General features: G+C 39.3%; 1 protein-coding gene across 50 annotated transcripts in view; it reads right to left on the reverse strand.

Annotated features, from left to right (window-relative positions):
* ZBTB20 (zinc finger and BTB domain containing 20) overlaps positions 1 to 21,422 on the reverse strand; it is an 838,712-nt gene that overhangs the window by 125,281 nt on the left and 692,009 nt on the right. The window contains exon 1 of one of the 50 annotated variants that reach the window (XM_069553766.1): positions 2,784 to 3,140. The exons of 48 other annotated variants lie outside the window; for them this stretch is intronic. The gene's annotated coding sequence lies outside the window, so the exon portion shown is untranslated. Of the gene's footprint in view, positions 1 to 2,783; positions 3,141 to 21,422 lie in introns of those variants that run through there. One more of the 50 variants, XM_069553970.1, reaches the window with a different exon arrangement.

The following is a 21,422-nucleotide window of genomic DNA, read 5'->3' on the forward strand; positions in this document are numbered from 1 at the left end:
TCCAGCTCAAAGAGCTTTTCTTTCCTCCTCCTCTATTTTTTTTTCCCCTTTTCTCCTCGACTGTGAATGTGTGACTCTCAGGTCAGATGCACGAAGAATCGCAGAATGACAGCTATCACCTTTCCCTACTCCTGGCGGCACGACTGGCTGATAGGAGCTGCCTGAGTTAGGATCGAGAGGGGCTGGTGCAGCTTTCATACGAGCCTCTTCAGGAGCCCCTCTGTCTCTTCCATAAACCCTTTTGGTCACATCAAAAACAGACACCCCCTAAAAAGTACAAGCAGAAAACAAAAATGCAAACACAACAGCCCATGGCAACAAAAGAGTTCAAGACAGAAAAAAAAAAAATCAGAAACAAGTAAAAGGGAAAAAAGAAGAGAAAAAAAAGCTCTTGCTTTCAATATAAAACTTTTTCAAGACCGAGTTTCTTTTCTCTTATTTTGATGACTTTCTTTTTAAAGATCTTTTTCTTCTTAAGCACTCTTAAGAGCATTAAAAATCTCTACAGAAATACAGAAAAGTCTCAAGGCAAAACACTATAAGAAGTGAGTTACCCTAGAGAAATTTGGATTTGCCAAAAGTTCCCCTCATTCTAATGTCTTTCAGCGAGTTCAAGTGCAAACACTGGCCACCTAGCTCTTGTTTTTTTCTCTGATGGGTCATTACTGAGGCAACACATACACACTAAGGTTTTCCGAAAAGACTCCTTGTTATCAAGTTACTTCAAACATAAGGCGCTCACACCTCCCAGCCAGAAGGGCTTACTGACTAGACACCACTCTCTGCCCTGTTATGTATTACATCCCTGAGAAGCAGTTACATAAATGTATTCTAAAAATATGGAAAAATGTATATATCTATATTTTCCCTACAGTTTCCCACCCCAGGGACAAAAACAGATTATATTTTCAGTGGATGAAAAAAAAAAAAACACAAAAGGAAAGGAAAGAGTTTCTGAACCTTGAAACAACTGTTGTAGCTGGTTTCCACTTAGTTAAATAGTTATTTGTAGTTAGGTACTGCCTATAGTATATATTTAAGGATTTTTGTGGTGCTTGTGAATTTCCCCCTTGTTCAGTTTTATGTCTATTAAGTATCCTAAAGAGATTTTCAAATAGCAATCAAAATATAAATGCATTAGGAGGAAAACTTTTAGAATGAAAACATTGAGTTTACAATTCAAGGATGTTAGTCTAAAGATATAAATGTACAGCATATATAAAAGGTGGAATTGTTTACACATCTTGCACAGACAGTTCACACGATTTCTTTCTTCTTTTGTTGGAGCATTAATTTGAAAATGATAAGCACTCTGGAATGTTTGCTACAAACACAAATTCATGGTGAAATACACATGCATAGGCAAAAAAATCAAATGGAGAACACGCAAAGCTACGTGGCAATCAGAATCGTAGAAAAATCTCTGTCTAGACTATATTTCGCTTGAACTAGTAGATCACGGATGGGCAGTAATCTCTCTGGTTTTTTTTTTTTTTGCCATTTACATCATTAAATAGAAGCAAAAATAAAATACAAAATATCTGTTCCTTTAGTACCTTGTCTTAATAACTGACAAGCGACAAAAGCGGTACCTTTTAAATGGATGCAAAAACTTGTGAGACCAAATGAACTAATGTACCCCATTGGTATTTTGGGAACCCAAATCCCATAATTAACTTTTTACTCAAGTGGCAAAAGTAGAAGATGTTCTTGCCACTAAACTGATTATTTTGTGGAGTCTTGTTCTCTGCTCCACAGGATTTTAGGGACTCAGAATGGGTAAAAGAGATAGTAAGAGAGGATGTATCCTGAACAACTTTTATTGTGAGTAGAAAAAAAAATACCAGGGAGTGAGCAGAAGAACAGTCGGATTTAGAAAGATTAAAAGAAGAGAAAAGAGCAACATATCCAACTTAATTAGTCTTTTTCCTTTTTATTTTTTATGTATGTATATATATTGGGGTGATGGGGAGAAAAGATAACTGGATTTCTTTGGGAATGTCTTTGTGTCTTTATAGAGTGAATGTTCTGTTCCTGTCTCTCTCTTTTTAGGCGAAAAACTAATAAAAATAGAAAAACATATATCAGACATTAAGCTCACTCCCCCCACCACCCCTTCCCTTTGTAAAGAACTCTTTGTTCTCTAGTGAAAATGCTGAAAAATCCCCGGGCAGCTACTCCCTGAAACAAGTGCAAAACACTTAGAGGCTTTTGGGCTGGCTGGGAGCCAGGAACCCTCCTGCTGTCTGGTTAGAAGAGGAAAAAAAGAAGAGAGAGGGAGAGGGAGAGAGGGGAAGAGAGATGGGGGGGGGCAGAGAGAGAGAGAGAGACAGGAAGAGAGAGAGAGAGGAAGAGAGAGGGGAGAGAGAGAGAGAGAGAGAGAGAGAGAGAGAGAGAGAGAGAGAAATTGGAGCTTCCTTTAATAGACATAGGAAGCAGCGTTTTTTTTCTTTTTCTTTTTTTCAAAACTGGCGGTCAAGCGTTAAGTAACTCCCGTCTAAATCCACCTGCTAGAAATGAACTTGGGTAACCCCCCAGGGGTGCACAAAGACAGGGAAGACAGTAACATACTCCATACTCTTTCCCACCCCCCGTTGTACTGCTTCCATTCTTTCTGCTCCCATACACAAATGCCCACAGATCTCACACCACCCCCTTACCCCCCAACAACAAACACAGCGAAATACATGCTCCCTCAGTCTCCTAAAAAAAAAAAAAAAAAAAAAAAAGGCTTTTCCATCTCCGTTGCGACACAGTGATAAGGGGTAGCGAACATCTCATACCTGGTGTGAATGCTAATCAGTCAGGAGTTCTCCTTTTCCCAAGACAGGGAACTGTTTCCTTCCAAATTTATTAGAACCTCCTCCACTGCCTCTTTGAAAAACCTTCTTTGTCACCCTCTCCCAAGTCCCGATACTTCTTTAAAAAAAAAATGGCTTCGGAGCTCCTTCTATTCTTGATATTGATTCTCTCTCTCTCCCCCCACCCCTCCTCCTCTCTCCTGTCTGTGTCTCTTCTGAGTGGTCTATTGATAAGTCCCTGGAGGCACTGGGTCAGCCTGCCCGTAGGAAACCAGACACAATGCACAAATCTCCGAGTGCCATTCTGCCATCAGCAAGCAGACCACGTTTAGGAGAGAGAGAGAGAGGAAAAAAAAAACAGTAGAGCAAGAGACAGAGAGAGAGAGAGAGAGAGAGAGAGAGAGAGAGAGAGAGACCAACCGAGGGAGGGAGAGACCGAGAGAGAGGAGAGGGGGGAGAGAGAGAGAGGGGGGAGAGAGACAGAGGGAGAGAGAGACACGGAAGGAGAGAGAGAGTGTGAGAAAGACTGATTGGAACAGGAGGGAGGGAGAGAGAGAAAGGGAGAGGGAGAGAGCGCGCGAGAGGGAGAGCGACACTGCCAGTCAGGTTAATCATCCCTACTTTAATTAGCTGTTCGGCTTAGACATAAAACAATTGAATTTGAATGATCTGTCAGCAGGCTCGGCTGAACCAAAGGGGAAAAGCGAATATTACAAAAAGACTGTTGGTGTGTTCTGATAAGCAATACTGCTCGTACTGACAAATCCTCAAAGGGGGAACTATTAAAACTTACAACTAAACAAAAAGTGCAAATATAAATCGCACTAGATAGAGGTCTTTTTTAAAAAATGGAGTTTTCTCCCCTAGTTTTATCAACGGTAGATATTTATATGCAGGTGCCAACATATTAGGGTCTGTGTGTAATGTGTGAAAGTTTATTAACGATGGTCTAGGAGTGTAGCAGACAGATGCTGCAGAGAACAAGACAGGTACAGTCGGATGCCGAGTCTAGATCTTGGAGGGAGATGGATGCTGGAAGAAGAGGCACCGTGGCAAGAGATCAGCACAGACAAAGTCAGTGGGCAGACAGGCAGACAGATTTTAGGCACGGCACGATCTCGTCTAAAAAGGCAAAAGTTCTGATGCAATAATAGGTGCAAAACAATCCATCCATCCTCCTCTCCCGGGAGCACTCCAAGGTACAGTTAAAATAGATTAATCTTTGTGACAAACAGAGCTGGCAAGGCAGACTATGGCAGACACTGAAGGCGATTCGCAGACCCAAGAGTACCAGAGCCGGGAAAAGCCACAGAGATCAATCTCTCCAACGCCCTCATTTAGCAGATAAGGAAACTGAGGACTAGAGACTCAGGCTAATAAATCACAAGGGCAACAGCAGCGTTGACATCAGAACCTGGGGCTCAAGTGGCCCACCAGTGCTGTTTCTGTTTCCATCAGATGAGCCAACTTCTAGCTTTCATACAAATTCAGGCCCAACAGGTATGGAAATCACTGTTGTCTCCAGAATAACCAGATACGTCCATCTATATAGTTAGTGCCCAGACCTCTAATTTTTAAAAACGTCGAAGTAGCTAAGTGGGGAAAAAAAAAAAAATCCTTTTTTTTTTTTTTTAGTTCATTTTGAATTCTAGGGATTTAAGTGCTTAATTTGTTCTCAGAGAAAAGCAGAAAAATATAACATTGTACAGGCCCAGTCTCAGCAAGGTATAGCTGGTGCCACACTCCAAGCTGGTGAAGACCAGTGGTTTGATCTGCAAAGACCTCTCCCAGAGTTTGCAATTCTCTTTGTGAATATCATCTGTTATACATCACCAGGTAAAAAGATGTGGTTCTTTCATACAGCTCATTTTTAAAATATAGGCACACTGTGGGTGAAAGTGGTTGTCTTTCAGCTTACAGTGTCGTTTTTGGTCACGGATGACATTCGTTACCTGGAAGATGTGCTATAGGCAACTCTTCCTATATATTTCAATTGAAACGAGTTACTAAATTAGAAAGGGGACACTGCATCATCTACCCAGGTAACTGATGGTATCTTTTAGGACACACATGATCATATTCAGGGAGAATCTCCCTCTTACAGCAGATAATTGAAGGTAAAATTTCTTTTAAGGGGGAAGAGGTGCTTATGAAGAGAACAGTGCCATCAGATGTTACTGGAGAGATTAAATCTCTTGTCCTAAAACAAGAATGGTGATGTACATAAAAGCAAAAAACCCCCAGTCATGCTTCAGCAACGACATTGCTACTTAGGGCGAAAAGAAGAAAACGGAAAGAAATGTCAGGCACCTAGGAGCCCACTCGAAGGCAAGTACTCTGAGAGAAGTCATGGCCAGAGTAATTTAGTTTATTTGCATGCCAACCTCTTTAACAATGGCTGCTGCAGCATGTCTCAGACACATTCTCCATCATCAGTTGATTTAGGGGAAAGAGGAATCAGTGATTTTGACACCGGCAGGGCCTTCTGCAGGTAGGTCTCAAAGCACCTGATAGGCAAGAACCCAGGGAAGACAGTGCAGGCCTTAGTGAACGCGTTCTGGGTGATCTGTGTGAAAGGGGAATGAGCTTTAGCCTCAAATGGACCATTATAACAGTGCGAAAGTCGCAGCTGTTCTCAGAGGCTCAGTTTCCCTACTTGTACAACGTGGTGATACCCATCTCCTAAAGTTATTTTGAGGATGACATGAGTTAATACGGACAGAGTTCGTGGTCATTAATTACATGGTAGTTTTTATTGAGGTAGGCAGACAATGACGGTGTGAATAAACAAAACTGCATACTATAGAAGTGCTGAGTGTGTTATGGTCAAAGCATGCAAGTTCAAGACACATAGTACATCAGGAATCTAATACACAGATTTCTATTCGAAAGAGTAAAGTTTAGGGCCCTAAGTTCTGGAATCTAAAATTCAAGGATTATCTGAGGGGTATTTGATCTTCTTGTCTCCAGACTTTGGCATATTTCCTAGTTAATAATAATAATAATAACAACAATCATATTCAATATATCACTGAGCACTTGATTTGTGATAAGCACTCTGGTTAAGTACTTATTTTCATCAAACTCTAGTGCCACAACACCCCTGTGAATTAGCTACTACCAATTCTCACTTCATAGAAAAGGAAATCGAGGCACAGAAGAGTTAGGTGACTTGCTCAAGAGCGCACAGCTAGCAAGTGTGGAGTTGGAGATGAAACCCAGGCAATCTGACTTTAAAGCCTGCATCCTCAGCCACGATGCTGGGCTGGCACATGGAAGGTATTCAGTAAATATGTGTTGAATAAATGAACAGATGCATAAAATACCAGTGTATTGATTTCATTAGAAAACAAGTGAAAATCTATGCACAACCTCTTGAGTGAATCTTGCGCTCGGGCTGTACAACCTCTGCAGCTTGCTTCAGGTGGCAGCCCTTCCTCAGAAGCCAGGGTCAGCCATGTCCCTGGATGGTGTTGAAAACAGATGAGGTGAACATTGCTGGCTATGACCACCCAGGGCATTTAAATATCTGATGGCATTTTCAGCACTTTGAGGGTAGTGTTAGCACACGGGTTATTAATTGGCTTAATTCCAGTTCGGATAATTACATCGTGTCTCTTTAATTTTTCCCTGACTATGCCATTCTTCACTTCCTGTCACAAATGTGCTCTTTAAAAAGGCATAGGAACACACACAAACATATAGTTATATTTAAGGTTTGTAAAATTATCTAGGGTGTTCTTTTTTCTAAATGATTAATATATAGTAGCCATGTAATGAATGAATGGGCAAAAGAATTAAAGTCGTTGCAAAATACAGATAACTAGTTGAAGCTGAGATTTTCATTTGGCACTGAAATAAACAGATTTTTAAACCATTTCCTTGGTGACAGGATTCCAATCATTTTTTTTTTATCATGGGCAGATATTTCAAGAACTGATGACCTGCTCATGATAAGCTGATTTCCTTATACTATGTAGTTTCCAGCATAAAAAATAGCAATGAAAACTAACATTTTAAAGTAGAAAGTAAGACTAGGACGCAAATGACACCTAAATGACACAGTATACTGAACTCATAGGTTTTAAAATAGTTGTTAATCCAGTTATTAGACACTGACTTATTTAGCAACATTTTTTTTTCACCAAACATATTAATAGAATAATCTTCAAATTATAGAAGAAACAGAAAAGGCTTCCCAATTCAATAAGCTTTGAAAAGTTTGACATCATAAACAGACACCACCCATCTCCTTTACCCAAAGAATTCTTGGCCTTTGAAATACTGGTTATGTTTACGTGATATGAAAGAAAATCTCCTACAGGCATCCATTTAATCATGTGCACAAATAGTTAAATACTTCACTGCAGAGAAAGGTTTTTTAGTCCTTTTCAGTGTACATTTGTATGAACAAATCGCCAAATATAAGGAACACAGAAAGAGAATAAAGGGTTAATTTATTTACTATGCATGAGAGTTTCTAGACCTTTGCTTCCTCAGCTTTTAGTTCAAAATTCCATGCATACTCTGCACATAATAATAAATGCCATAATTCAATGTATGCCATAATTTGATTTACTTTCAAGCACCTTTTCTGGTTCAGTTCTCAAAGCTTTCCTTCCTATAAACTTCCTCCAAATAGTTCTTTGTGGTCCTCTGTAAATCATCATTTGAAACTGTTGTTTGTGGGATGACTCTAATACTGTAGAGAGATCTGTATCAAACTAGCTATGTTTCCTTTTGAGAGTCAATGGTCAACTGCCATGCCCTTATCAGAGAACAAGACAAATTAAAAAAAAAGGGATAAAACCCAAGCCCTTTCCTACCTCTTCGACTCCTGGAATAATGGACAGCTGTCATCAGTGGCTGTCCTCTACTTTGTTACTCATGCCTTGAGACTGAGATCTTCAGGATGATGTCTTTACACTCTACTTGCCGTATTCAATGTATTGTCTGGTATCACAACTGGCTATGTTGGCAGATGATATCTCAGACAAGCTGGAGGCAACAATTGTTAACATTTGTAGTTCTTCATATGCAATTGCAATTTATTTTCTATGTGCCTTAAGTTTCCAATATATAACAGGGGTATACTTATTAGTGTAAGCTTAGTGATTTGATGCTTAGACTAAAGTAGTATTATTGGATGGGATATTTAAGAATTACTAAGGGAGAAACACTTGTACTAGAGATTTTAATAGAGTAAACACTATTTTTTTTTTCAGTAAGAAGTCCTTGGATAACACGTTCTAAATTTAGTTGAGTTTTTAAATTCAAAAGAAAAGTGGACAATATTTATACTCAATATTAGGGACAGTAAACAAACTCTTGGTTTTAAATTTAAAATGTCATCTAGAAACAGCCTGATTGATTTTATAAAAGCATAGGATCTTAGACCTAGGTGAGTATTTAGGAGATTCTCTGGTTCTTTCAGTTCACAGAGGAAAGCTAAGTGGTTTATTTTATCTGATAAGTACTAGAACCCAGTTTTGTCTGTTTCCTGGTCCCATGCCCTTCTTAGTCACACTGGGCAAGAGGGCTGTCACACTCTTGCGTTTCTTAGTCCTGGCCACACACCTTTTGCATATATATATATTTATTTATTTATTAAAGAGCCTGTTAAATTCTGGTGCTGAGAAAGGGAATCTATATTTCAACTGTAGTCTGATAGACATGCCACAACAGGACTATGGTAGGCCAAATAATGACCCTGAGAAAGATATCCACATTCTTACCCCAGAACCTACAGATGGTACCTTATACAGCAAAGCAGCCTTATGGATGTGAGCTAAATGTAATTACCAGTGTTCCTCTAAGACAGAGACAGGTGGGTCAGAGCTAATAGTGAGAGATGTGGTGACAGAAACAAGAGGTTGGAGTTATTTGTGGAAGAGGTCATAAGCCAAGGAGTGCAGATGGCCTTTGGAAGCTAGAAAAGGTCAGGAAACGGATTCTTCCCTAGAGATCCCGGGGAACCAGCTCTACCACCAGCTACCTCTATCTGGACATCATTTTAAAACACAGCTAAAATATCTCTCAGCTTTTTTTTAAAGAAAAGTAGATATAACACCTGTTGGTTCAAACTGAGCTTGTGATACAAGACTTCTTACCAGTCTTCAGAAAAATATTGATTAGAATAGGTCAAGAATGGATCTCTCCCTCTTTCCTCTAAGAACTTCCTCCTAAGCTGACATGGAGAAATCTATCTTAATGGATATCTTGGTTAACAGATGAGTTGCCTATGGATCCATCTAATCCTGTTTGCCTATGTTTAGTCTTATAACAAACAGTTCTTCATTGGTGGGTTGGTACTCATCACCAAGTTAATCTACCACACTTAGCAGTAGGTTCTAGTTAAAAGAAAACTGAAGGGTTTTGCTGTGTGATTCTTGAGTACCAGGAGACCCAAATTTTCTCTAAACAGTGAGGTGCTCCCTTGCTAGCCCCGCATCCCACATTTGTTTCACTTTTACCTTGTGGAGGTCAGAAAGGGAGAAAAGCAGCAGCATAAGGCAACATCATGCAAAACTAACTTCCTTTTTAGGACTGTCTTGCCTATATATATCATGGCCACTCAGATACATGCACAATCTATAGGACAGTGCTCCTGAAAGAGTAGTTCTTGGCAGCATCAGCATTACCTAGAAACTTCTTAGAAAAATAAATTCCTGGATCCTATTCTAGACCTGGTGAACCAGATACTCAGAGGTGGATGTCTGAGTGCCTGTGAATATATGAGTGCCTATGTTTTAAGAAGCCCTTTGAAAGTGAAAGTGAAAGTTGCCAGTTGTGTCTGACTCTTTGTGATCTCATGGACTATAGAGTCTATGGAATTCTCTTGGCCAGAATACTGGAGTTGGTAGCTGTTCCCTTCTCCAGGAGATCTTCCCAACCCAGGGATCCAACCCAAGTCTGCACTGAGGCAGATTCTTTACTAGCGTAGCCACCAGGGAAGCCCAAGAAGTCCTTTAGGTAATTCTAAAGTCCAGTTAAGAACCACAGGACAAATCTGTGAGGTCTGGCAAGTATAGTGAAAAACCTGTTGGACTATGAGTGATATCACCTGTTCATCAGGGTGGATTTAATTGTGGCTCTGTTGTGTGCCCACTATATGACCTTAGATCATGTTCTTAGTTTATGTCATCAAGTACAAAATGGGAATGACAATATCATTATTATTGCCCTCTCTATGCAAAATGATAAACAGATCATGAATATGAAAACACTTCCCTGGTGGCTCAGAGGTTAAAGCGTCTGCCTGCAATGTGGGAGACCTGGGTTCGATCCCTGGGTCGGGAAGATTCCCCTGGAGAAGGAAATGGCAACCCACTCCAGTATTCTTGCCTGGAGAATCCCAGGGACAGAGGAGCCTGGTGGGCTACAGTCCACGGGGTCGCAAAGAGTTGGACACAACTGAGTGACTTCACTTTCACTTTCATATGCTTTATAAAAGTGTTAGTCCCTCAGTTGTGTCTGACTCTTTGTGACCCCATGGACTGTAGCCCACCAGGCTCCTCTGTCCAGGGGATTCTTCAGATAAGAATACTGGAGTGGGTTGCTGTTCCCCTCTCCAGGGGTTCATGTCCCAGGGATATAAATACAGCATTATTATTGAAGAAGAAATATCTATTTGAACTGCAAGGGTCCTGGGACCAAAGTGTGGGGGATATCCCCTTAATAATCACATTAACTAAGTAATATTAGTAAAAAAAGAATTTAAGAACCTCAAATGTTAGGTCTAATTCTCCAAGCCAAAATGAAGCCTGTAAGTCTGTAGAGTTTTAAAGGATGTGATAATGAGTGGAGAACCCACTGACAGTTTTAGCTTCTAGAACCAGGTGCTGAATCTTTTGATTCAAAAACTCCACCTTTCTGTTCATCAAGTAGCAAAATGTAGTGGCAGTTTTGAATGCTATAGTGCCAATGAAAGCCTGCGGCTTGTGAGATTCAGAGTCATATTTCTTTATAAATTCCCAGCACCAGGCAGTTTTAGTAAAGTGGCCCATGGTTGCTTTCATTTCCATACCATATTAACTAAGCAAGAAGCTCCAGGAAGCCAGCCCAAAGACAACTGACTATATTCTCAGATTTTTCAACGGAGAAGACATAAATCTTAGTAGGTGGAAAGGGTTGTCCAGATTGAGAGTTTTTCAGATATTGAAGTCCAAGCTCTTAAGGAGCCAAAAAAAAAAAAAAGAATCTCTCAATGGGTTAGACAGAATCATAATTTTTATGGAAAATCATCAGGACTTTATCCAATCTCTTAGTAATGAAAATCCACAGTAATGGCCAATGCTCTATAAAGTCGGGGCACATATATGTTGTAAAAGATAGCTAACCATCAGTTTTCCTTCTTGCATGAAATCATAGCAAGTATGCCTTTTGGACCACGGGCTCTTCCATCCTGTCATGATTAAAGTCTACGTGTCACATTTTGGCAACTCTTTCGTGCCTGGTGCCTTGCAGGATGGTTGTGGTGTGGAAAAGGGTTGCTTTTGGGTTGCTGCTTCCTCTGAACCAGTCACATCGTGTGCATCGGGGGAAGCAGCTGCACCTTGTAAGAGCCCTGTGTCCTTAAGCAAGTCATCTACCCTTTAACCTCTGAGGAGTGAAAATATCTTCAAAGGCGAACCGGGGTCTCCTGTATTGCAGGTGGATTCTTTACCAGCTGAGCTACCAGGGAAGCCCATTTCTTAGTTAATTAACATCAAACATCTACTTAGAAATGTCTATCAGTTCAACAAGTATTCCTGAAGAAAAATCTGTAGTGAAGTTACTGAGTGCCCAACATTTAAAAGGACAGGAACATATATTTTGCCAATTTATTGGCAAATTATTATGGCTTGAATTGCCTAACCTTTGTTTAAATTAACCTATGAGTCGAGTTCAGATGAAGTGGTCACAGGTTGTTGCCATTCAGTAGCTGTAAGAATATATGGTCCCAAATCAATGAGTCTTTCCAATGGAAGGGAAATTACCTGGTATATTTTACTGTGAATAATTAATGTAATTGTGTAACAAATATATCTAAATACCTAAAATGGTTATTTAAACCTTTAATTTTGATATATAACCTTATCTTTTCTGTTGTATATCCTTAATTAGACTATATGCTTGTTGAGGATAAACCCTGACTTATATACTTCTATGAATTTCCTATTGTCTCCAGTACAGACGTTTATATATAGCATTTGCTTGCAAAATATCTGCTTTTTAATTGGATTCACTTCTTATTGGCTTTTCTTGGGGGCAATTAAGCCACAAAAGTGCCCATAGATAAAGGCATCATTTCCACTGAGGTGAAAGTTGTGATTCTTAATTTTTTTTTAAATTATGGATTGGGACATTTTTTTTTCCCATGTGACACTTAACCTGACTAATTATAGAAGTGAATAGAAAAACATGATTCTCTTTTAAAAAGCTCACTTTATCTGCAACATTTTTAGGACTTCAGCTAAGATGTCAAGCAGAATCACTCACTCTGCACAATGAAGGGGATGGTGAGTACATACTCCAGCTTAGACTCCAGACAGATTAAAGCAAGCTACCCACAAAGTTACGAAAACATAAACATGCACTCTCTCACAAACTCACATGTGCACATCCTTAAACTTAAATTAATGCAAAGAAGAGATATATTCTTTTGTTCTAGTGGAACACAAACGATGAAGGCTAATAAATGAATAAGCAAAGCGCCGGGTAACCAAATCAATGTCTGCTCAATTCTGGTCAAGGAGGTGAAGTGAGGTTTCCCTTTGAGTCAGAGAATGTAGTGGATAAAAAGGACGTGAATAGCTGGGGGGATTTCCTGAGGCCATTGCAGACCAGCTCACATACTGTTAAGAGGCTCGTTCTTTTTATGAGACTTTTGGTTGCATTTGTAATGTTCGAGGTCCCCTAGAGCATTAAGTGCCACATCACAGCACTATAACTACAGGACTAAATGTGAGAAGGTACATTCCAAGCTTCTTTCTCTTTCAGATCCTAATATCCGGGAGTTTGTAGATATCTGCAAGACCGTTTTTTCTTCCTTTGTTACCCTCTGCCCCCGACAAAACAAAACAAAACAAAACAAAACCCTTCCTAATACATAGAAAGGACTTTCTGATTTCAGTAAAAAGCTCAATTCTTGTGTTTAAAAAAATGACCAATTGTAAGGCCTGTGAATTAGTATAGTTAATTATTCCCATAGATAGAACATATTTCATTACAAAAAACACAAACTTGGTCTGACTGGTAAGTTTGTTCTAGATTAAGGAGTTAGCCACAGTTTGATAAGTATTTGTTGTCTATCAGGCTTGGTGCATATTAATTGATGCATATTTTAACATTTCACTACTGCATTAAATTATTGATAATTTGAAATTATTAGCCAGTACTGCCACCAGTTTTTTTTTTTTTTTGAACAATGCCACCCATTTCTTTCAAGTTTGGTTCAAAACAAAAAGTCTAGAATCTAATTTGTCAAGAAAACAACTGTGAAATTTAGAAAAAGGATAGGAATCACCAAAATAATGAGATCCAATTTTAAAATCGCTGGGGCTGCTGCTGCTAAGTCGCGTCAGTCGTGTCCGACTCTGTGCGACCCCATAGACGGCAGCCCACCAGGCTCCGCTGTCCCTGGGATTCTCCAGGCAAGAACACTGGAGTGGGTTGCCATTTCCTTCTCCAGTACATGAGAGTGAAAAGTGAAAGCGAAGTCTCTCAGTCCTGTCTGACTCTTCCCGACCCCATGGACTGTAGCCTACCAGGCTCCTCGGCCCATGGGATTTTCCAGGCAAGAGTACTGGAGTGGGTTGCCATTTCCTTCTCCATTTAAAATCGCTAGGGAGAACAAAAGCTCACTTAATCCTCAAGGAAAATGTAAAAGTAGGCATTCTGGTTATGTTGATGAAGAAGCTGAGGCTCAGAGAGTTTAAGTAAATTCTGTAAGGTGCAGAGTTGAGAGGTGGCAGTACTGTGTGTTGAAGCTTCCAAGGGATTGCTAGTGGTAAAGAACTTGTCTGCAATGCAGGAGACATAAGAGACCTGGGTTTGATCCTGGGTCAGGAAGATCCCCTGGGAAAGGAAATGCAACCCACTCCAGTACTCTTGTCTGGAAAATCCCACTGATAGAGGAGCCTGGCAGGCTACAGTTCATGGGGTCACAAAGAGTTGGATATGACTGAAGCGACTTAGCAGAGTACAGTGCTATGTGTCACACATTGGTCTGTCTGACAATGCCTGTTCTATTTTCTTTTACATGTTCCATTTCCAGAAGGTCTCTGGCTATCCAGAAGTTTCTTTGGGATGTGACATCAGGTTCATGGGGTGACATAACAATTATAACAGCTATGCTGCTGCTGCTGCTAATCCCTGGGATTCTCCAGGCAAGAACAATGGAGTGGGTCGCCATTTCCTTCTCCAATGTATGAAAGTGAAAAGTGAAAGTGAAGTCGCTCAGTTGTGTCTGACTCCTAGTGACCCCATGGACTGCAGCCTACCAGGCTCCTCCATCCATGGGATTTTCCAGGCAAGAGTACTGGAGTGGGGTGCCATTGCCTTCTCCATATAACAGCTATAATAATTGTTAAATGTGTATGTATTAATATTATGTATCATATATATATATATATGCTTCATATACATATGGCTATATATACTATATATGCCATGTATGTGAATACTTAATAGCCAACACGTAGCAATTACAGTATACCAGATATTATTCCAAGTACTCTTTTATTTAGTATTATTATTTATTGTTTATTACTATTCACTTAGACTTATAACCTCTGTAAGGTAGAAACTGTTATCATCTAGATAACATTAGGTGAGATAACATCTAGATGAGAAAATAAGGCATACAACTAGAAAGTGGCATCACCCAAGCTCCTCTCCACTGCCCTACCTCTCTCAGGTACATCTTCCTGTTTGTTACTACCTTGAGAACAACTTGACCTCCGCCTATCCTTGCAAGACTTGCTCCTTCTTAGGAGACAATGAGTACATCTTAGAAAGTGGAGCAATTTAACTATTTACTAGTCAATAGTTTACTTGCTAGGGAACAAAAAGGATGCAACTTAAGTGGAATGTTCCCATTTGTAGAGAGAAAGTCTCCAAAGCAAGATATTATGGCTTGGAAAGTAAGGGAAACACTTTGGTTAGGGGGCACTTTCTGGGTCTGTCAAACCCTAAAACACATACAACCACTGATCCATAAACTCAGTTTAATTCAACATATATTTAAGGAGCACCTGCTACAAGCAAAAGACTCTGCTCTAGAAAATAGCTATATAAATGGGTAAGAAGCCAGAAACCTGATGTTTAGAATATGCGAGAAAATAAACACCACGTAACTAAAATACAATGCAAAATAAGATCATTACCATAAAGGGTTGATAACAAAATTCCATAGGCTCAGTGGCTTGGGAAATACCATTTGATGATGGACACAGGAAAAAGTTATTCTAGGAAGGCAGTGTTTGAGATGGACCTTGGAATATGGGAAAAGTTTCAACTGTTAGAGTGTAGGCTAGGGGCACAGAATGAATAAAAGCATGGGGATAGGAAATCACAAACTGATTTTGTGGCTGATATGACTAGCTTCTAGAATACTTGAAGGATAGCAGCAGGAGTTTGAGACGCTGGATGGCACATTCAGGTGGGGATGTATATTTGGCAGCTGGAAACCTATATATGTGGTAGCAGAGCCCATAAGCCAGGATGAGATACTCAGATCTTCAGGGAGGCAATAGGAATGTCTGGTTGAAGCTAAAACTGCTCACAAACGTCAAGAATTCAGTGAGGGAAGAAAGGAAGGCAAATGTAAATTTTATGGGCAGAAGCAGGAGAATGGATGAAGGGGCAAGAAGGAGCACTCTGATGAACAGGAGACTCAGGAAAACAGATGTTACGAAGCTCAAAGGGAAAGTGATCTAGAGAAGTGGAGACAGATGGTCAAAACAGTCAAATCAGTAATGGTGGGGCTAGCACTGCCTGGTGGAAGAGGCATATTTAAGAGCTGGAGTCTTTCTTTATCACTAAACTCATCTTTGAAAGGACCACCTCTTATCCCTTTTTACTCTATGCCTAAACTTGTATATGTACTCAACCATATATATAAACAAACCATTTTTTTTTTCTGGGAAAAATTTATGGCATTATTGACTCTGAAGCACCCAACCTACATCTGGAAGCTTTATGAGTAAAGTTCAGATTTTGTTGTTTGATCTTTATTTAAAAGATGACTAATTTTTGATGCTCCAGTCAGCTGCTTTTTGATGGAAGTGCAAATTTATTCACATTTTATTTAACGAATATTTTCCTATCTGCCAGGCATTGTACTAAGTGCTGGGATCAGAATAGTTTCCATAAATGCTTAAATGGCTTTTACCTGTGAGTTTTGCCTCCTATAGTTGGCACAAGTTGATGCACGAGTTTTTGTGTTCATAGTACGAAGTACATATTTATGTGAAAAATTTCTGCTCCAAAATGCTTTCAAAATGTTTTGAATACTTTTTGGTATCAGCAAAGGGTGCTTTAGAAGAACAAACCAATTCCAGGTCAATGCATTGCTTTGCCATGGTGGTAGTCTAGTGCGTGGGCAAGCAGGAAGAGCCTCTCAAGTATTTAAAACAACTTTGAAAATCTTATTCTTAATTGTATCCTCTAAAGAATAAAGGCAAGAAGAATAATCAGCTTCAGACAGAGAGTTGAAAAACAGCTTCAGGATATGTTCTAACTGATGGGTTAAAAAATGGAATAAAGAAATCACATGGAAGGGGTTCTACAAAAGATACCCTTGAAGCTTATTTATTAACTTATTTGTATACATTTCTTCGTACATGTATACATTTTTAAAGCCAGCTCTAAGATATCAGTTCAGCATTTTCCCTATATGTATAAATATTTTTTTTCTCCTAGAAAATAGGTATCTTATACATTGTAAACTTCATTCTTTCAAGACATATATTTTTAAGCCCTGTATAGTATTTCATTATATGGCTATATCAACATACTTTAAAGCATTTCTCTATTTTTGGATAATTTGATTGCACTCTAATTTTGTCATTTTCAATAATGCTTTGTTCAGAAGCACCCGTATGTACACAGCCTTTGCAATATTATCATTTATTGGAAAGCTTTAAAACTTAATACCACAAGCAAAGAAAGCAAGGAAACGATACATATATTGTAAGCAAAGAAAGAAAAGCCAAGTGCCGCTAGTATCCAGGGTGATAGAACAAATGAGTGAAGTGGATGTGGCATAAAATGTGGGGTGACAGGTACTTTGTCTCACTGGAGAATACACGGCTTGTCTGAAGGGAACAGTTATTACTCAGTTCCAGATATCTGTCCCATGCAAAAATTCAGGTCTAATATTTTAAGATTGCCATATTTCCTAGAATCTGTAAAAAATCTGTGTTTCTTTTTGGTGAGAACTTTTGATCTTTAAATGTTGGCTCAAACTCTGAAATTATTTTTAAGTATTGTACGGACAAAAATTTTTATAGGCTAGTTTGATGCAGCTCACAGGTCACTGGTGTGTAAGCTTCAAATTAAGGAAAAGGAAAGCTGGTGTTTGAAATATATTTCTAGGCAGTGAGTTAAACAAATAAAGCTTGCTTTAAGTGTTGGTAGTAACAGGAGATGATAGTATTGGAGAAACTGAACCTAAACATGAAAGTCTTGGAAGACAGGTAAATTCTGCTCCCCATTTAATTATCCATGCAAGATTAGCTAGAAGAAGCTTCTCAAATGTTTCAGAACTCTCAAAGGACCATGTTTTATTTACATAAAACCTTAACCCAGTGCACTGTATGATGAGATCTAACCATCATTTCCCTTAATTTTCCATCTGAACACATATTTCACATTAACATCCACCTGCACTACTTCCTTTCATAAAGAGGAGGTGGTATTTGGCTATTCTCTGGTTCTGATTCATGAGAAATCAGCCCAAGACCAACATTTCTGTTCTTAACAGATTTTGGTTTTTAAATCTGTAGAACACAATGTTTTCTTGGGCTGAGTTCTAGCATGCCAAGTTTTGGCTGGCCACAGACTTTGACATCTGAGTGAAAAATCTTTCAACAATGGCATTTAAACTGAAGAATCAACAGACCTTTAATTATAACACTGCTTGTAATCTCCCCACCTCCCCCTCCTTTTATCATGATGTTCAAATTGCCTAAAATCACTAACTGCACGGACAGCATGTTATTTCATTTGCCATTGGAAATATAATCATTTAGAAACTTGGTAGCTTGAGATCCTGTATTAATTTTTGAAAAATCAGTATTGTTTTATTCACTATAAATTAAAGAGGCATATGCAATGAAGTTAAAATTATTGATTCATTAGAAACAGGAAATAAACCCTCAGCATAGACATTCTCAATTTAATGTGTTCAAGATTTATTTAGACCAGAATAGTATTTCTACTTGGAAATTAGGCATTAAATATATCAAAATATAGAGTATCCTTTTTTGTGAAGTTTCTCTAAGTGCCAGGGTCTCTTTCCATAAAATGTTAAGTGATTACTTTTTATGGCTTTTTAAAAATGACACAGTCAGAAAGTACTGTGTTTCCCTGGGTTTCATCTGTGTTTCTCTTATATAAGAGCAAAAGACACCTTTAAATTGATAAAACACTAGAAATCCTTTGAAAGCTTTCTTTTTAGACATAGATACTGAAAAAGTATAGTTTATATATCCAGTCTGTCTGTCTGGATATACTTAACGGATGTGCACGCGTGCTAAGTTGCTTCAGTGGTGTCTGACTCTTTGAGACCCTAACTGGGGTCAAAAACGTAAATGTGGAAAATTATTTCCATGTTCTATAGTAGCTAAATAGTTTTTTGTTTTTGTTTTTAAATTGAGAGCTTGGTTATATGTGGAAAGTGGACAAAATTTCAGTTCTCTTTCATCTTGAAGAGAAACCTGGCTCTAGATTTCCAGGAAATTCCTTTATTTAGACCAAACATCAGGTTTCCACATATAATATCTAATCTTCATGATATGTCTGCAAGATGGGTATCATTAATTTTGGCTGAAATATTTGATTTATCTGAGCCTCAGTTTCCTCACCAGTAACAGATTAATTATAGGAGTTTTTGAGTCTCTTTGTCATTGAATTTTAAGTAGTGGCGCTTGGATGTAACCCCAGATCTGACTTCAAAGCGTTTGCTTTCTCTTTGGGGGCAGAAAAACACCTCCCTGAAGAGCAGACAACTCTTCCCTGTGTTACTGACCTTGCTTTCTGAATACAGTGGGTTATCAGAGAGGACACTTAATTATGTTTAGTGTCCCTCATGACTCTAAAATTCATCTTCATTCAGAGTATAAAATTCATGGTATAAGAAGTCATGTCTCTGATTTCCTGCAACAGACCTGGTTCAAAGCTTGCCTTTTATTATCTCCACAAATATGCTTGTATTTATAAAACTATGTCCTGTTTTTGTTCAGAAAATATGGTCCCTATCATTATCAACTTTGTGTGTCAAGTAGCCAAAAAAAGGTCAGGTGCAGGAAACTGGTTTTGACCAGCCCAGCACACTCAAGGATTAGCTCCTCCAAGACAGAACCAGCAGAGGAAATCCGAATCAGTGTTGTTGAGGGAAGTGCAGATAATAAATAATAGTAATAATAGTAACTACAGGTATTGCACTATTAAGAAATGTTCCTGATTCTATTTATATATCGTAGTTAATCCTCACAATATGCCCATTTTACATATGAGGAAACAGAGGTTTGGAGATGATAAATACCTCGCTTAAGGTCAAACACTTAGGAAATGGCATCTGTCTCCAGAGCTAAGCTTCATCTGTGTTACTAAACTATCTCCAGGATGAGGGGAACAAAATTTAAAGAGCAGTTATAAGATTATAAATGGAAAATGGAACCAAGACTCCGAATTTGTAGGGGGAACAGATTAGGAGCAAGGCAGTAGGTCCAGCATGGCAGAGGCCAGTAGGTGTTTGATACATAGGGTGGCATGGGATAGTAGAGTTAGAGCTCTAACGTGTAGAGCTGAAAAGGAGAGGCGGGGGTGCGCGGTGGGGGAAGACAGTGGGGGCATGTGTGTGGGCAGCGGTGGAGAAGATACATAGGGCTGTTGGGCTGATTCCCTGTTATTCTCTCCTACTCATGTAAATAAAACTTGTGTGTTGGGACACAGTGGGCAAATAAACGTGTCTGAGAGCCCTACTCAAAACTATCTCTCTTCACATGTCATTATTAACTGGAGGAAAACAAAACTGGTTGTCTAATGAGATTCCTTTTAAAATACAAATTTCTCTAAGAGGTCTAAACCTCATTCACACCTTAGAGTAAATGATTTTAATGAGGCTACCAGACCACCTAACTGAGTGTAAATAGTCAAGATGCCTCAGTTTGACTGGGGAAAGGTGATGGATAACTGTGGGGCTGAGGAGTAGAAGCAAGGTGCTGCGGGTGATACAAATGAGGGGGAGAAAAGGATTTCCCTGGTAGAGAGGGAAGGCGCCAAATCTACTTCTGTGAAAATACTGTTGAGATGTACGTGAATGTAATGTACCAGCATCATCAATATCCTTAGTTCTCCTTTGCACTTGGGTCTAGAATTTTGATAGTAGCCAGAGATCAATTAAAAATCACAATTGGCTGCTAATTTCTGATGTAAATAAAGACTCAGCAGAATGCCCTACTTATAGCAGCTCCTCAGTAAATACTAGCTGGGCAAATGGGATATCAAAACTAGTCTGGAAGTGGGAAAATTTCAGATTTCCTGAATTTCAACCTGTTTCTCCAGTCCAACCTCTCAGGTTCAGAAGACTGTTCCCTCAGGAGGAAGGGAGAAACAACAGAGAAAGTGAAGGAAGAACTGACACCTTAGTGCTCTCCTTCTTCTCATCTGCATGGCCCAGGACAGCACGTTCTAGATTCTGGGGCCTTTAGAATGTACCTCTTATTACTGATGCAATGCTGAAATAATGGAGCTATTTTCAAGTTCAAACTATGAAATGCAAGAAGAAAAGTGAACAAAGAGGGTGTGTTAAAGATGAGCGCTTTAATTAAGGAGAAGCTTCATCCCCCACTGGAATTGCAAGAGATTTTCTAACATGTATACTATCATGTAAGAATTGAATCGCCAGTCTATGTCTGACGCAGGGTGCAGCATGCTTGGGGCTGGTGCATGGGGATGACCCAGAGAGATGTTGTGGGGAGGGAGGTGGGAGGGGGGTTCATGTTTGGGAATGCATGTAAGAATTAAAGATTTTAAAATTTAAAAAATAAAAATTAAACAAAACAAAACAAAACAACAAAAAAAAAGTTTCACTCTAGACCTGTTCTGGGTCTGTCCTATGGTCTAAATGTCTGTCTTGCCTCTCTCCCTTCCCCCATCTTGGGCTTCTAATTCTCAGTATGGTGATATTAGAAGTGGGGCCTCTGGGAGGTGATTAGGTCATGAGGATGGAACCTTCATGAATGAGATCAGTGCTATTCTAAAGGAGGCCTCACAGAGCTTTCCAGCCCCTTGGGCCAGGAAAGGAGAAGTTTGCCACCCAGAAGAGGGTCGTCACCTGACCATGTTAGTGCCCTCATCTCAGACTTCTGGTCTCCAGAACTATGATAAATAAATTTCTGTTGTTTACAAGTC

The sequence above is a fragment of the Ovis canadensis genome, chromosome 1 (genome assembly GCF_042477335.2).
Source record: "Ovis canadensis isolate MfBH-ARS-UI-01 breed Bighorn chromosome 1, ARS-UI_OviCan_v2, whole genome shotgun sequence".
In the NCBI taxonomy this organism is placed as follows: Eukaryota; Metazoa; Chordata; class Mammalia; order Artiodactyla; family Bovidae; genus Ovis; species Ovis canadensis.